An 18,721-nucleotide genomic window follows, 5' to 3' on the forward strand; every position below is an offset into this window, starting at 1 on the left:
TTAAATGCCAAGAATACGCAGACACACATTATTTGAATGTACATTACAAGGAAAGTTAAAAAAAGTCCTAATTTGGCCGGGCTTAAATAAACCACTTAAACCTATAGGAAGGACCAACTCAACTCCTTTGACTACATAGGTGTTGGGTAGAAATAAAAACGTCTTGGCCATAACAAGTAAAGCAGAGCTTTTCTGTTTCATGAAGCCTTGGTGTGGAGTAAATTGGTGGCAGTAGTTCTAGATGTCTAGCACACTGACAGCAGTAGCTCTTTTTCTAGCAGAAGTGTTGAAGAAACTTCAGCTGCATTACAAAGGTTAGACATGAACATATGTTCTATAATACTGTGGCCCTACTGGTAGCAAAATTGCAACTGACTTGAACATTTTGGGGTGTGTATGGGAGCGAGGGGTCCTCAGACCCCCTTCCATCGTACGCTCCTCAGTGCAAGGCTTGGACCACGTGCCTCCGGTATTGGGATTGCCCCTTGCCCTTATGTAAAGTTAACCACGGTGGACTGCTACATTGATGGGACTACTGAGCAAGACACGGGGCATCCATCTTTTGTGCCCCCTTTCGACTCCATCTTGGGTAAACAGGCCTCACTGCGATAGTACAGCAATGCTCAGCTCCCTTTCCACCGCAGCAGCCAAGGACAGAGACACACGCACAAGGCGCGCAGGCAGCTGGCTGGCCCCCACCCTTGCACTCCCCCTGCGAAGGAAAGCTCTGCGCTTCCATTCTCATGCTGAAGCTGGAGAAAGTTGCAACAATCAATATGCTACAGTTTTCTTCCTCCGAGATCACTCTTCATCTGAGAACCGGCATGTGAACCAGGATGAAGTAAGCACTTTTCTGCTCGATTCGTCCTCATAAACGTGCAAGCCACCCATCCCCATTAGAACAATTTATTGCCATCCTGACCTTGCACCCCCTGTAAAGTATTTCTTTCAAGTGCCAGACCCTCGCCTGTGCTGCGAAACCCACCCAACATACCCACTACTAACCTTAAGCATTTTTACTACTATATATGTTTTTACTTGTACTAATGAGTTTGAAACCGAGAAGAGATGCGAAACATAGCCTGATTCTTTTACATGCACAATAAAAGTGGGGCAGCAACGTGAGAAGCAAAAATCACTGAGCACAAAGAAAAAGAGAATTATTGGTCAGAAAGAAGTGATGAAAATGTAGCCGCCATCTCTTACGAATTTCAGTTATTCTCCAAAGTTAAAACATTCTTCACGTCCCCGTTGCTTCCAGGTATGCAGGTTGCAGACCACGCAAAATGGCTACAACTGAAACGCTACAAGCTGCTGCAGCTGGCCAATTCAACAGCAAAAGGCCCAAGTGTAATAAAGGAAGAGATGAGGGCACTGCGTTTGGTGGCCCTCCACAATCGTTACGTCTTTGACCTTCTAACTACTATTGAAGGTGAAGTTTGTGCGAAGTTCGAGGGCAACTGTTGCACCATGACACCCGATGTAGAGGCTTTGAATGGAATATTGAAAGCAGCTATAAGGGAAACACAGACACTCCGCAAAATAAAAGACAAGTGAAGCTAATGGAGAGCAGTCAAGTAACTGACTGGGCATCATTTTCACATGGGTGCCCTCCTGGCTTTCTGGAGTATTTCAAGTAACTGTCCCTGTGTTGGTCCTCAATATTTTTGCCTTCTGCATTGGCAAACATCTTTTGAGACTTTATATTAACAAACAAAGGAAAACGTATGTTGCCTCTGAGCATTGATAAGAATAATACAATGTGCGCAGTGTGTTTTGGGGAAGAGTGAAGGACAAACATTGCATGCTGCAGACATATCTGTGGGTGGACCTTTGGAGTCTGTTAATCATTTCTATTCTACTCACTGCCTGGAGGTGGTGCTCAAATACTGCAACACACGCAGAGTGTGTGGTGTGCGCGGTGTGTTTTGGTGTTGTGCAGCTTGCGACTTGTGCTTTCAGAGACGTTCCGGATACCTACAGGAATCATCATAGAAGTAAGTCCAGGGCACTGAATTTAATAATATAGCAATTATTTGCTTGCTCGTGATCACTTCACATGTCTGTTTTATGGAGTGGCAAAATAATGTGTGCCTCCACTGAATCTGGTATCCGATTAGGAAATGCTCACCGCCATGAATCTTCCACTCCCGCCCTCGCCTGTGTCAAGTGCGCACGCTTCGTTGGAGCCCGAAATTGTCAATCCAATGGTGAGCCATTCGGGGCTGACGTTAAGAGACTTACCATCCAAAGATACAGAAACCTATTCTACCACAATAAAAGCCTTTTTTCCATCAAAAGGGAAACAGACTATTAGAGCTTGTCCAAAAACAGGATTAAGTGAGAGCAAAGAAGTGTCCGTTTTTTCAGCAGTAACTGACTGTACATTAAGGCCCAATGTAGCGTTTGAGGATTATAATATTCCTCTCGAAGCCCACAGCTGGGACGATGCGCCACCTGATCCCTAACAGTGTTATATGCCTGACTTTGATTTCTCTATGTCCTCATTTGATTCATTACCGTCTTCCAAACCAGATATTCCATTCTCATCTAATACTGGGGTTCATATTCCAGTTGCCAATTCATTAATTGAAATAAATCAGATACTGTGTATATATACCCAAAATGAGAGAGAAAGGGGCAAGGGACCCAGCAGAGCGGTAAGCGTGCATGGGAAAGCTGGAAAAAGGTGCCAGTGGGCATGGGAAGATAAGAAGATGAAAGTGTGCACAGAGGAAGTTAAAGAAGGTGCCAGTGGGCACAAGAAGGAGAAGAAGGTGCAAATGTGCATGAGAAAGAAGTCAAGAAAACAGAGGGGGAACAAGAAAGGTTGCAGAAAGCCCCTGAAAGTAAAAGGGAAAGAGAAGGAAGAGCTGGAAATAAAAGAGGGGCTAAAGCTTGGAGTGGTCGCGCTTAGGAGGAGCAAAGAACCTGGCGTTTTTAAAAGTCTCTGAAGCTACCTTTTTAAAGAACTGTTTAAGTAAAAAAGGTACTTCCTGACAAACTGAACTTGTCTTTTGAAACTGTTTGAAGCTCAAGAGGAGCCTATGCTTGGGGAAAGGAACTCAGAGGCCTGAAAGCTGGGCCTGTGTTTGAAGCTTAAGAGCAGCCTAAACTTGGGGAAGGGAACCCTAATAGGCCTATGAAAATGGAATATTGATTGTTTTGTGTTACTGAAGGAATTGAAGCTTGGGGAAGAGAACCCCAAGGTATTAAAGACATCATCATTGATATGATAAAATGTGGCATTCATAACGCGCCTGTACACAAGTGTTTCTAGGCGCGACAAAAGAAGCTGGGGGAAACAAGGGAGGAAAAAATAATCTTACTAGGCCTTGTGTCATTCAGATCTCACAAGTGCGGGGAAGGGGAGAAGTGCCAGAGGGGAGGGGAAGGGGGAAGTGCAGCTAACTCACAAGTGCAGCCAGCGGGTGGCTCATAAGTGCAGAGAGAAGGGACTGTAGGGTTGCAGATACAGACCCTTAAGTGCTGGGGAGACGAGAGGCAGTGCAAGGGCAACTGAGTATGCAGGAGCCTGGGCCCAAGTTCAGAGGGTGACCAGATGAACAGTGTGCATTGTTTGAACTATGGAGAACATCCTATGAACAGACCCTTTTCGATTTAACTCTTTCTTTTTTTGAAGCGGACCAACCTACAGCTGGTAAGAAGACCACATGAAACCAATCCTGGTTTTCTTATTTTTGTTAAACCACCTCATTTTGCTTTTGAAAGACTTCCTAACACATTATTGTCAAAGAGTGAGGGCACGCATAGGTTTAGACACAGGCGGATTTCATTTTGGACTTCCAGACTTCGCCGGCCCTTAGAAACATCAGTTAAGGGAACCTTCCCTTTTGTGTTAGGGCCAGTTAGGCATTACACCAACCAAAAAACTTTATTAAATAAAGGTTTTTAAATGGAAATCTTTGATTCTGTGTCTCTCTTGATATCATGCATGTCTCACCTCACCCATTAAAGCAAACAAAGTGTACATAACTGATAGGGGTATGAAATAAGGGCTCTCACACTTTTTTATATAATGACTGCAGAATGGGAGGATTGAAAAGTTGTGGAGAGAGGAGAAATGCACTTTTAAAGAGGGAGATTAGAGAGAGGCAACCAGTGAGGTAGAGGGGGCAAGACTATGGATATATTTGTAGATAGGGAATAGGAACTTGAAGACTGTAATTTGGTAAGGAGAGCCATCCAAAATGGTATCAGTATGTAGAGAAGCCGGAGCATCCAAGTAAGCTATAGAGGGTGTGGGTAGGGAAGCTAAGAACTTTATTTAGCGGGAAGCAGTACAAAGGAGGGCAAGGAGCAGGCTCAAATAGTAGTCCACTTTGCTGGGCACAACAGTAGAGTTCAGGGTTTTGGCCAAATGTTGGATGAGGTAGAGTGGATTTTCCTTATGTTGATTAGGTTAATACTGGCCATAATGGCAGTAGCCCATATAAATGAATTGTTGGGGGTCTTGGGTTCCTATCAAAGAGGATCCTAAGGTTGCATGGTTAGTGCGACGGCATGAGGTCATCAGTTGAGAAGGAGATAGAGTGGGGTTACTAGTGAAGGCAGGGAAAAAGGACTTCTGTCTTTGATGAATTAAGCATTAGGCAAAATTAAGCCGTCCACTGATATTATGATGTCATGCAGCTAGTATTGCATTTCAATATACATCTCCCTCCTTCCCTCCTATTCTCTGGCTGCCCTCCATGGACCCCCCGCACCCACCTGTGAGGCAAAAAACCTTGGTGTCATCTTCGACTCCTCTCTCTCCTTCTCTCCACACACCAAAGACTTGTTAAGAAGGCCCACTTCCAGCTGCATCACCTCAGAGGCATTCTCCCTTTCCTCACCTTCCCCCAGAAACTCAATGTCTCCAGAGCTCTGGTCCTCTCTAGGCTGGACTACTGAAACAGCCTCTTCCTCAATCTACCTAAATTCTCCCTTCGCCCCCTTCAACTAATTCAGAACAGGACTGCAAGATGCATCCTGGCCTCAAGCCCAGGGACCACATCTTTCCAACCTTAAAATCTCTCTGCTGGCTCCCGGATGCTGCAAGGAACAAGTTCTCGACCCTCTGCATCATCCACAAGACTTTCTGGGGCCTGGGACCCCACTACATACAACTCTCTCCCCATAAATATCTCCTTTCAGTCTTCTAGCTCAGTCTACTTAGATGCTTTTCCAAGCAGAGAGTAGGGGTAGATCGCTCTTCCAAAGGTGCCTCCCTCTGGAATGGCCTGCCTGCCTCTCTCAGACTTTAGCCAGACCTCCTTAAGTTCTGGAAGCTTATCAAGACCCTCCATTTCTCTGCTTCCTTCCTCTCCCCCTCCCCTGCTAATGTCCCCCTCTGCCTCTTTTTGACTGGCTGCCTGGTTCCATCATATTCATGCAGGGCACCAGGCCTTCCACGACCAGTCTACCCCTGCACTTGGACTCCCCCGACCCCACCCTTTACTTGCACTTGCTGTTCCGGGCTTCCTCCCCCTGCACGAACGTGGCTGGTCCTGCACCCCTTGAGTCCATCCAGTCCGTTCCTCACACTTAGCTCATGGACCTTCTGTTCCTCTGCACTCTCGGCAGTCCACTGGCACTTGTCCACCAGGCCTCCCCCTAACACTCACCTAACCCATGGGCCTTTCCCCCTGCTATGGCACGCTTGCCACTCCTACCTGCACTTCCTTTCCCGCATTAGCGCATTCAGCACTGACCGGCACTCCACCCCATCTCTCCCCCTCCCCCGTACGTCTTGTTACTGCACTTGCACGATCCAAATGACACAAGGCCTAGTTGGACCGTTTTCTGTTTTTTCCATCCCTGTTCCCCCAACCGTCTAGTCTTGTTGCACCTTGAAACACCATTTGATGTACAGGCACATTATACATTCCCAGTAAAAAAAATATATATATAAACAAATACAAAACAATGGTTGTGCTTCAGCTTACTGAGGTGGGGAGATCTGGAAGTCTACCTTATATTGAAGGACCTGGTGAGCATACCTTAAATTGCTGAGTTTTAAACCCATGTATCATCTATACCCTGACGAAATCTCGGTAACATACTATGCCATAGATCAAGCTGGAGCGGAAATTGAAATGTCTTAAGGCAGTCACAAAATCTAGTATAGGAGTAGGGCTAACCTTAAAGAATGTCTTGTTCACAACTATTAGGAATTGAAGCCTATCTCAAAATAGTATGCAGCCAGGTTTGAAGAAGTAGACTAGTTCCACAGCAAATTCATATTGAACGGTGATGTGAACGTCCTCATAATAAAAAGTGCTTGCCTGGTTTCAATAAATACATTTACAATAATGTAACATTGGCTGCTAGACGTCTACCCCTGTCCAAGAAGAGCAACAAGGCTGAGCGGTTTTAACATGCCAGGTCGTCAAGTGTTGAAAGGCTAAAAAGGAATAATCCCAAACCTATGGGAAGAACATCCCTAACAAGGAGAAATAGGGACCAAACCTATGGAAAGAACATCCTTAACAAGGAGAAATCGGGACGTACTGCATGAAGACCGCGAATGTAGACGAAATTATGACTTTCACATAAGCGTGCTCAGAGAAGAAGTTACCGTGATGAATCTTCAAGATCACAAGACCATGTTCGCACAAATCTTGATAGGAGACACAGAGAAGGAATGCCGCCTGTCAAACCTAAAAAACAAAAGCTTGGTACTTTCAAATTGGAACAAATATTAGATAAGGGAGACAACCCCATCTTAAATAGAAAAACAATGACTTTGTTTAATTGCATCCCAAAACCTAGGTAATTGTGTTCAGACGACCTGAAGATAATTGAATTTGCACAAAAGGATCATACGCACCGTGCCAACCTCCACATTGTTTCTCCAGTGGAGAAGGGAATGTTACTCGGCGCAGTAGAGAATCTATTGATGTTAGGTTACGATCTAAGTAAAATCAGACCCGACGAAAAAAAACTCAGACCATCAAGGCTCGACTGGGACAGCGCTTGAACAGAAAATTTTGCTTCCTGCTCATTCATCTCGACTTCTAGGGTGACTGCAATGCCACAAGTCCATATGAAGAGCAGAAGAGTACTTGAACAAGAAACCTCCTCGTCAAACAGCTGTAACTCAAGGTACTTGGACAGTGGCACTTTTAGAGACAAGACCAGAGGAAAAGAAAATTCAAAGACCCTTTGGGCATAAGTCGTGTCCCTCAAGGGCCATTGCCGAAACTGAAAGCAACTTTCGAACAAGACCTCCTTGCAGATCACTATGAAGACTCATCTAACATCTTCAATAAAGGTCCAAAAGCAGACAAACATCAAAAGTGGATTCCTGCGGCCTTGCAAGCCAATCACGAAAGTAGTCACCCAAGACCTTGCAGTACCAAACGTTGCATAAGGCGGGTATTGAAAACAATCAGATGATTCCTAGCTCATTGTTAATGGGCTCTTGGAACACTAGAGGTTTCAACCATCTGAAAACCCCCAGCGACATACATTTGGGTAATTTCGACATACTGTGTCTGCAAGAGACATGGGTTATGGAAAAACCGAACTTGGACAGCTACGAAATATTCATCTCGCCGGATCAAAAGGGCTCAAAAGGACGCCCAACTTCAGGCTTAATAACTGCAATAATATCTGGAAGTGAAATACACTTAAAAAAAATACTTGCCTCAAATATATTTATGCAAGCTTTACTTGTTTCTTGGTGCCACCCGGAGTTTCCGGCAAAAGATGGCATGGCTGACACAATGCTGATTGTCAACAAGTATTGGAACCCGTGCGCCATAAACAATGATAATTTCCTAATGATGGTAGAAAATGTGATTGATGAGGCGAACATTGATTATCAAGCGAAATACATATTAATATGTGACAATTTAAATGTGTCTTGTCCAGACACTGGCGAAGTGAAAGTCTGTGCTGCAAAACCATCAGCCTCAGTTAAGAGAGGAATCCAATCGTCAACGTTAATGGATTCTAGAGATCTTCACAACCTCCACTCGATTATGCCACGAGTACTGACATGGAAACGGGATGGACTCAAAGTGACAATTGACCATATTTTTGTATCCAGAGAATTTCTTTGTCTCATCACCACATTTAAAGTGAAGAGAACCAAAGATGGCAACCATAATTTACTGATTACATCATGGAAGACTCGGAAAACTTTAAGACCTAAAATGATGGCCCAAGTAGAAGACTGTAATTGTGATATTCGCCTAAGACTAAGTACAGAGTCTATCAGTAAAATGACTCAGCTGTACTTGGCAAATAGTGAATCGGGATGGCTGGACCCGGGAACATTAGGGGTCGATTATCAACCTTTACTAACCCCTTATTGGCTAAAAAGAAAACATTTAAAAAAACATCTCAAAGCCAAACATTCACACATACAATACACTTCTGCTCGAGAAGTGAAGAGCCTTGCAACAAATAAAGTGTTTGGTGGTGAAGACAAACTCCCAAGAAAAGGCAAAAGCTGCAACAAAGGCCTACAAAAACTGGATAATAACCTACCATCTAAAACTGTATCAAGAAGATTCGGCAGCAATGCTCTGAGTGGTCATTGGAAGAAAATCTAGAGAATTTTGATCATTAATAAAATCTATAACAAATGACAACAATGACTCCCTACAAAACAATGTTGGCGAGCAGAGATGGGTGGAACATTTCACAGAGCTCTTCCTAAAACCAGCAGTGGTAAACCACATTTCTTTTGTAAAACCATCAACAATTTGGAACATCCTATATGAAGTTGAGACGATCTTAGGTAAAATCATGAAGCTAAACTTTTTGAGGGCCCCCCGGCCCTGACAACATTACCAACACTGTCCTTAAAGACCATCCGGAAGAATGGGCCTACTTTATTCATGAAGTGTTTAAAAAATGTGTCCAAACAAAATCAATACAAAATTCTTGGAAGACCTCGACTGTGGTACCAATCTTCAGAAAGGGCAAAAAGGATAATCCTAGGAATTATCGTCTTATTGCCCTATTGGATGTTATTGGTAAGGTTTTTGGCTCACTAGCCTTAGACAAATTCCAATCGTGGGCTAAACAGGCAGATTGTACAGACCCTTTTCAGGCGGGTTTTGTTAAAAAAACAAGGGAACAATGGCAATCATCTTGCTGTTAAGCACATTGAAGGCAAAGATTACCGAGAGAAGCCCGAGAGTCTTCAAAGCCTTTGTGGACCTGGTCCAGGCTTTTGACCAGGTCAACCGAAAAACATTAGGGAGAAAACTGGTAGCCTGGAAATGCCCAAATTCGACCTTGGAGCCCATAAAGCCCTTTTCTCCGAGACATCATTGAGAGTGCAGCTAAACCATGCAAGTCAACTATCTTGAGGAGATTCTAATGGCAAGAGGGGTAAAGCAGGGATGCCCGCTTGCTCCAGCTCTAGTCAACTGTGATATATGCGTTTTTCAGTACTGTGAGCAAAAGATAAGATCCTTCCCTCCAACAATAGGAGATGAGAAAGTAACACGCCTCCTATATGCAGATGAAATTATTCTGTTAGATCAGACAGTGGTCTGCCTCCAGCGACAACTAAATAATGTATCTGCATATATAAAGGAAAACAACCTGGAGATTAACAAGGACAAAACAAAAATCATGTCCTTTAAAAGAACATCTAAGAGAACCGAAAAACTACAATTGCACCTGGTGGAGTTCAGCTTGAAAAGGTGAAAGACTTCAAATATCTCGGTGTAACATTGAACAACAGCCCTGTGGAAACTCCAATGCAAGTAAACTAGCATCTCAAACAAAGGCAGTAGACAGAAATTTGGACATTTCTCAAGTATCCCGATCCTACATTTCTATCACTGTCTTATGGGTAAAGGCGATGCCATGCATCCCTGTGAAAATTTGGCAACAGCTGCAGGACTATTTTTGGTGAAAAGTTCTGAGACTACCATCATCAACTCCAGTAGCCTCCATCCATCAAGACTTGAGCTTAGCCTCATTGAAAACGACGATTGACCAGAACAGCCTAATGCTATATAGGAAGACATTGCTGCCCTCCTGCCTGAATATTCTTGACATCATTCACAGAGAAATCACAGGAGAAAAAAAAAACAATGCTGAAAAATTGGTCAACAAGAAACAAAGTCCTTGTGGAACAGATTGGAAGTACAGAAGAAGAACTCAGGTAAAATCCAACAAAAGTCCCAAACAAAATGGATGAATGGGATTGGATACAGACACTTGAAACAGCATCTACAAACAAATTGACTAAGTCTCCCAGTAAACACAAAAAAGGTAAATCAGATTCCTGGTTCCTGAAAGTTTCCTAACAGAGCCCTTCGGATTATCTTTTTGAGGGCCCGCCTGAACCTCTTGGGGACCAAAGAGATTCCGGCCATTAGAGACAAAGCAAGCACAAATAAGTGTCGATATTATAAAAAAACATACCAGGTGGAAACAGTGAGACATCTCCTGTTATCTTGCCTGGGCAACAGCGAATCAAGAAATATCTACTTGGGCCACCACCTTACTGACTTACAGATTTACAATGAAGAATATTGGTGTTTTCGTTTGATTAGTGGTGAAGAGACATCTTTGGTGATTGGAGTAGCATTGTTCTTTCAGAATATTGGTTTGGAAAAGGAAACAGGGAAGGGATGAAGCAATTTGGTGGTAAAAAGAAGAGCAGTATAACAGTTGGAATGGACACTAACTTTCTTTCTTTCTTCTACTCTGTCTTCTTATTCCTTTCCTGGTCTTCCATAGTTTTCCCTGTAAACCAACCACCATTTACTTTTTCTTCTCCTTTTAAGGATTTGGAAATGGATTAATAAATAATGTAACCACTGTCATATCGAAGAAAAGTCATTTCTATGTGTGATTCCCTTTTATTTTGAACTAGTAAAAAAATATATGATAACATTAATGTAAAGAGCGGAGTATGATGCCAAAACGAAGCCGTAGACTTGCTTCCAATATTAGCAAACTATTCTTACTTAATGAAAGTTTTGTGTTCCAAGGTTGGAAAAGAAGATATGTTTTGTTACAGCGAAGTAGAGTTAAGACTTGTTTAATTGCAACTATGTCTCTTTCCTATACCATCTCATTATAATAGCCGGGATGCAATTAAGCACAAAAAGTACTGCTTTAATTAAGGTGATTAAAATTTAAGCACGTATCTTGATTAAAGTGCATATGGTATTGAAATCAAACTTAAAGGAAAAACAGTTGACAGTGTATATCGAATGTTCTGCACTCCATCATGTACTCAAGTAAAAGAATACAAAGACATATCCTAAATGTTCGCAAAAACAAACTTCCTCTGCCAGCTCTAAAAAAGCATTCCTGTAGATTCTGCAATCCATGGTTTTATGATCATTTAGATGTGGCAAGAAAAAAAAGGAAAGGCATTTATCATGCCAACAATCCCCTCCTCCCCCAACTTCTTTTCAATATATGATTTACACAAACTAAAAAGTGAAAATGAAATTGTTATAGACAGATCCTCCATCCACCAGTCACATTGTATTCAACTTGCCTAATCCACTATTTCAGATTACCAAAGACAATGCCAGTCCTGCAAGCAACCCCATAACATGCCTTATTAACACATTCAAACCCCACATTAAATCATTTTGCCTTAAAAAGGAGAAGCAATCAATGTCTGGTGAACACATTTCCAGCAATACCAGCACTCCTAACCATAAATAATGAAAGGGTATAACACCACGCAAAATTATAGATGTGGCAAACGTGCAGCCTGCAAACCTACGGTTTCAGTAAATGCATCCTTGCAAGACTGAAAAAAAGTCCCTCAGTGACCACAAACTGTCAGAGTTCAAATGACATCCACATCTTCAAATGCCCCAGTGATTTCATTAATTTGGGTAAAAAGCCAACAAGTCATGCGCCTAATTTCAGACCATCACTAATGCAATAGAAACAGTTTGCCTGACAGATATTTGAAAGACCACTATATCAAAGAAAATCATAGCTCTCACAAATTATGTTTTTTTACAGCAGAAGGTCAACAGCAAAAGGTCAACTTAAATGAGAATGCATGATGAAGTCCTTACTTAGGCACATTTATAAACTTGATATTGATCAAAGTGTAAATATTTAGCATTGCCTTCCCCAGATGTATGGTCGCTCTGGTTTAGGTCACCAGCAACAAACAATTTCTATTACTTTGGCAAACCTGCAGAACACACTACAAAAAAAAAATGTTTAGTGTGTGTGGGCGCACCGCAAATAACCCAATCTGAAGCCAAGCCCCTTTTTTGTCATTTCCCTCAGACAGGGTGACTCATCTCCGGTAAAACCCAGAATCCTTTTAGCTAAAACTGGCCGCCGTCATACCATGAACATGGATCAGCCAACAAACTACTAGTATACCATGTCTGGGTTTCAATTTCACAACCTTTGTTAATTCTTTCATTTCCATGTTCTCATTTCCCTCGAGCCTATCTTGGATTGACCCCAAGAAGTTTCCACCGTCTTCCTTTTCTCTCTAAAAATACAAAATGTCAAAACAACAGAAAACCGAATCCTTTCTCAGAGAAACTTAGTAGTTTCCTTACAAGCAATATTTTTTTTGTAGTTTTTCCCCAATTGTATCAAGAAAGAGCAGTGCTTCCTTTGAACTTGGAAAATCTCTGCAAAAGCCACTCTTTCTAGTCTTTCAGTTCAATGTGTCTATCCTAAAAAAATAAATAAAGGGGCTCTTTGGCTCATCTCCTTCCCTTCTTGATCTCCACTCTCCTCAAATCTTCCTCAATTATCCTGTGTGCTTGGCCCCTCCTCAATGCCATGCCAAATACTCATTCCTTCTCCAACTGTGGGCTCAATCACTTCAGATTGATGCCTTGCTTCTGCCCAGTCTTGGGAAATGACAGCCCCTTTCTTCCTGCCCCTCTGGTTCTTCCGACTGGCACCCTCTTACCATCCCCCTACTTTCCTCCTCCTACCACTAACCCTTCTCCTGCCAACATATTTGCCTCCTCAAACTACCTCCTTACCTCAACTGACCGCCTGCTGTCCCCGTTCTGCCACATCTTGTTCTCAATTGTCCCCTTCTTGCCTTAAGTGTACTCCACTCCCTCATCTCCTCCTCCAATCACCTTCTACCAGCTCTCCTTTAAATAGTCAACCTCCACCAAATTCTGATCTCACTTTACTCCAAACCACAACACTCTGCATTCTCCCTCACAGGATCTTATATTCCACTCTTCCCTTGCTCAGGGTTTGAGTTTTGCTTTAGTGTTTCCACCTTGATGTTAGTTTGAACGTCTGTAGTGGATAATTTCCTCTTTAATAGACTCAATTGCAGTTGTATAATTTTTCTGGATGGACTAAGGAGCGGTGTCTTTCATCTTGGATGTAGTGAATTGTGTGTTCACATGCAGGTACACAATTGACACCACTCCCGGAGAGGATCAATGTTTCCTCTGCTCCCCTTAGTCAGTTGCTGCATTAGAATGGAAGACATTAACCGAGCAATTGAAATCAAAAATTAAAACAAATACAGGACGATACTCAATGGAAGCCTATCAAAACAAGAATATGAAACATTAAAAAACGTAGCTCAAAATACACAAGAAATATGGTCCAACCCCGGAAGTAAGACCAATATTGAGTGGGATTGGATGGGCGACAAACTATCAGAGCATTTGGACAATATCATTCGACCAATGGTTAGCAAATTACCATCATATTTGAAAGATACCATGAGTGTTCTTAACATTATAAAGGAAATAATATGGAAATCAGACAATCTCTTGGCCCCGTTGGATGTCTGGGCTCTTTACACATCAATTCAACATGACCTGGCTATCATAACTTTATAATACACCTTCAGGGAGAGCTAAGCTTCCGACTATCAGCATGTACAAATGCTTAAGGAAATGTTGCAAGCCACATTGGAACACAATAAATTCATCTTCAATGAAACTTATTACCAACAAATAAAAGGAGTTGCTATGGGCACTAAGTATGCACCAGCAAAATCTGTTCATGGGTCTATTTGAGGACACATTTATTTACACAGGTCAAGCGTTTAATGAAAAGATACTATTATGGTCAAGATACATTGACGATATTTAATTAATATGGAAAGGAAGTTAGAAGGAACTGGACTCTTTCATAGGAAGAATACATCTTAATATTTTTGGCATTTCCTTCACTGGCACCAGCAATCAGAACACTATAGATTTTTGCGATTTAAAAATTCATGCATGTGGTGAGAAACTCTGAATACGAACATATAGGAAGGAAACTGAAGTAAATTCAACCCTTTATGCAACCAGCTGTCACTATCAGTCTGTATTTAAGAATATTCCAACTGGAAAGTATGTAAGGGCATGGCACAACTGTGAAGAATTGGTTAATTTTGAGTAAGAATGCAAATTACCAACGGATAGATTCCGACAGAGGGGATAGTAATAGAAAGTATCAAAGCGAAGAATAGGCACAAGGAATGCAAAGAAGCGAGATTCAAACAAAAAATAAGGAGAATCACCGAAGAGGTAAACAAAATTAACTTGATAACTAAATAATGCAAGGACTATTATAAGATTCCAAACATTTTGAAGATACACTGGCACTTACTGAATTTAGATAAGGACCAGTGGAAATAGATGTGGAAATAGATATTATATTGGAAACTGACCTCGATGTCTTAGTAATTACTGAAACTTGGCTTCAAGAGGCAGATCATCATGCTGTATCCATGTCCAATTGGCTACTCCTGACTCCATAATGATCAAGACAGATGCAGAGGAGGGGGAGTCACTGCGAACCTATGCTTATATAAAAGTGAATATTAATCCTGTTGACTCACTTAGTGTTTTGTTACTATACAGACCTCCCAGGCCAACACTGCTTTTTGAAGAGCAACTCTTAGCCTTCATTGGTGGAGGTTCAAAAGACACAATAGCCTTTATTATTCTTGGAGATTTCAATTTATGGGCAAATAATCCTTTGGATCATGCGGCATGGTCATTGTTACAAACACTCCAATCTATTGGCTTTCATCAGCTTGTTCATACCCTAACACATAACAGGTAAACACCCTGGATTGGCTTTTGTCCAAAAAACAGAATGTAGTGGTAACTTCTGTGGAAAAGTGTTTGTGGTCTGATTACTTTTCTGTTCGCTTCCAGGTCTCCTCTCCTCCCAACTAAATCGTTAAAAGTACTTAAACCCTCAATCCTAACTCGTAATTGTAAAAGTCATCATTGAGTGATACCTCTACTACCATCCATGGATGGACCAACCTTGATGATTTTACATCCTCCTTTAAAGAAGCTACAAATCAAGATTTAGACTCTCTGGCCCCTTTAAGGTCAGTCAAACAGAACAAAAGGGTCAACTTCAATCAGTGGTATACCACAGAGGTTCTGTATGCCAGAGGGGTGAAACATAAGGCGGAATGCAACCGACGGAAACATCCGCCAAATGATAGGGAGGCGACTTACAAACTTGCAGCCAGAGGTTTTAAGGAAGTAGTGTTTAAAAGAGTAGAAAAGGCTAAATCTAAAGAACTGTTTCCAATCCTACAAGAAAGTAAAGGAACTGTGGTTGAGTCATCTACTGTTGCATATCCATGATGGCTTTATCCAAAAAAAACACACAACAACAATGCATTCTGGATCAGGTTAAGCTGTTACAACCTGCTGAAGCTGATACAATACCGTCCTGTAATACTATTAATACGTATACTGTCTTGTTTGCATTTAAATAACTATTGGAAAGTGAGGTAAAGGAGACAATACAAAGAATGAAGCCCACATCTTGCAAGGGGTATATAGTCCTGGCAAGGCTCTTTAAGGACTTTGCTAGAATGCTTGTCCCATGGGTTACAATATTTGTCAATTGCTCCTTTCAGGAGGCTTATATCCCAGAAAATATCAAGGAGGCATGGATACCTCCACTAATAAAAAAGAAGAATCTTGATCCAACAGTGCCTGGAAACTATAGACCTATTACAAATGTGCCATTAATACTAAAAATAATTGACAAAATAGCCTGTGATCAATATCAGAGTTTTGTGGAACAGAAAAATATTCTGGCTAATGAAAAATATGGCTTTCGTGTGAATTATGGGACAGAGACTGCCCTCCTGGATTTAAAATTAAATATCATAGGAATCATTGAGGAGGGTAGTGCTGCATTGCTTCTACTGCTGGATCCTTCATCAGCTTTTGATTTGGTTGACCACGCTTTGCTGGCAGAAAGACTGGTTATGGAAGGAAAATGTATAGCCCTGACTGCAAGCTGGTTCAAATCTTTTCTAGGACCAAGGAAGGACGGCTAATGTGTTGAAGGGTAATGTCCAATCACAAATGTTATGTTATGCTATGTTATGTTATTTGGCATTTATATAGCGCTCTATATATCATTGATATGACCTCAACGCACTGGTAAATTGAACGCCCTCAGGAACTGTAGTCCAGGTCAGTTGAAAGAGTACAGTGTTGAAGGGTGCTTGGCTGCAACAGTTAAGTGTGCAGCGGATGCAATTGCTTGATTGTAGCTGCATTCTAGCATTAGGTGTGGTAGTAATGGTAGCGGTTCAATGTGTGCAGTCTGGCGGGTGGACACCAAGACTGGGTTCTGGCTGCGTTAGGCCTGTGGGACACTTATGTGTGCAGCTAGGCCGGTTTTTCATGTGGTATAACTGTGTTTTATTAGAATTATGAGGTGTGCATGGGATAGTGTTCGCATGTGAGCAGCTAGGCTGAATTGATTGAGGGGTGTAGCTGCATTCTAATTGTGTGTTGGTGTAGATTAGAGAGTAAGCATAGTGTTATGATGTAAGATTGTTCATCCACAAAGCGACCTGCACAATGGGAGACAACAAGGGAAAACGCAAAGACACTCCCACAGGCCGTGAACAGCAAGAATGTGAAGACTAGCCACTGCACTTGGTCTAGCGACACCCCGACAGTGCAAGCGCCAAGACACAGACAGGAGGGAGCGGTACACGAGGACTGTAGGGGTTTGGGGAATACAGCAACAGCTTGGGGGGGCCAGAGGGGGCTGGGAGGACAGAGACATCACAGGGATGACAGGGTGTGGGGGAGCAAAGTGAAATCAAGGGGGATAAGAGGGGCCAGGGGGCACACAGCGACAACACGGGACATGAGAGGGGCACAGGGCATATAGCAATATCTTATGGGACCATAGGGGTGCTGGGGCACACATTGACAGCGGGGAGCCAAGGGCGCTGGGCACACAGTGACATCAGGGGGACCAGTGGGTTGGGAGCACAGTGACGAGACAGGAACCAGAGAGTCTGGGCACACAGTGAAACATGTGAACCTGAGAGGTTGTGGATACACAGCGAAATCAAGGGAAACGAGGAACTGTGGGCAAACAGCGACATCACAGGGACCAGAGGGGCTGGGGGTACGCAGTGACAACATGGGGGACCGGAGGGGGTAGGGGCACACATGGACATTGCAGGGACTACCGGGGGCTTGGCATACAGCGACAGGCTGGGGGACCAGAGGGGTACACAGCAACATCACGGGGAACCAGAGGGCAGGGTGCTTATAGGTTAGAACATTTCTAACATACAGAGTTCCACAGAGATCATGCCTGTCACTGTTACTCTTCAATGTGTATTCTAAACCTTTATGTGACCTTCTTGCTTCATTGGGGGGGTCCAGTTTTCTAATTATGCAGACATCACCCAGATAGTATTTAAACTATCTGGGGTCTATAGTGAAGATGTGGACAGAGTGAACAAAGTATTTAAAGCATTACGGTCATGGTTGGCTGCTAATTCTCTGTCTCTGAATAACTCAAAAACAGAGCTGATTGTCATTGGTACCCACCAAAAGTAAAGAAAAAAAACTAGACACATGGTACAAATGTTTTATAGTTAATGGTAATGCCATTATTGTGTTTGACTCAGTTAAAACACTGGGAGTCTTCTTTGACTCACACCTTTCCTTTAAGAAACAGGCTTCATACCTCGAATCGTCCTGGGCCTACTACACCAACTTGCAATAGCAGATTTGCCAGCATTTGTCAGGGGACAATAGAGCTTTGATTGCAGCAGGTATTGTTAATTCGAAGTTGGATTATTGCAATAGTCTTGGTAGGCACCTACAGAGCTAACATAAATAAGCTACAAGTGTCACAGAATGGAGTTGTTTGTGCCGTATGTGGGCTAGGTCATCGCTCCAAGATCTCTGCTTCTCGTAGGAAGCTGCACTGGCTCCCAGTCAAGCAGCGAATACAGTACAAGGGCTCAGTGCTAGTGAATAAATGTCTCTCAGGTGAAGCCCATCTCTAGCTCTCTTTGAGGGTAAAAAGAACCCCCTTCGGCGAACTCTACGTTCATACAACAATGTCACGTGGTGCCAACCACGTGTCCTCCTAAAAAAGATTGGTGGTGCAGGCTTTAATGCTTGGGAACCTATCATATGGAACTCACTTCCCCTGGATCTCAGGGCATGTGCATTTACAACCCAGTTCAAAAAGCAACTGAAAACACTTATTTTTGATAGAGGGATCGATTAAATAAACATATGATCCCTGCCATTGGGTGAGTGGTGCCATAAAAGAAACAGAGATAGATAGACTTCACCAAACATCTGGATGATAGACCTACACTAATTTCTAAGAGGGTGACAATTCTGAATAATAAACTGAGCCCATCCTACTTACCAAGTGTGAATCCTGAACCAATATTGACTTGGTTACAACTGACAAGGGCTTTTACAAATGCGGCACATGTACCATTTGCAAGTATGCACACATA

General features: G+C 42.6%; 1 protein-coding gene across 1 annotated transcript in view; it reads right to left on the reverse strand.

Moving 5' to 3' along the window:
- SNAP91 (synaptosome associated protein 91) overlaps window positions 1-18,721 on the reverse strand; it is a 1,173,930-nt gene that overhangs the window by 120,491 nt on the left and 1,034,718 nt on the right. The gene's annotated exons all lie outside the window — the stretch shown is intronic.

This window comes from Ambystoma mexicanum, chromosome 4p (genome assembly GCF_040938575.1).
Source record: "Ambystoma mexicanum isolate Mex_15411 chromosome 4p, UKY_AmexF1_1, whole genome shotgun sequence".
Lineage (NCBI taxonomy): Eukaryota > Metazoa > Chordata > Amphibia > Caudata > Ambystomatidae > Ambystoma > Ambystoma mexicanum.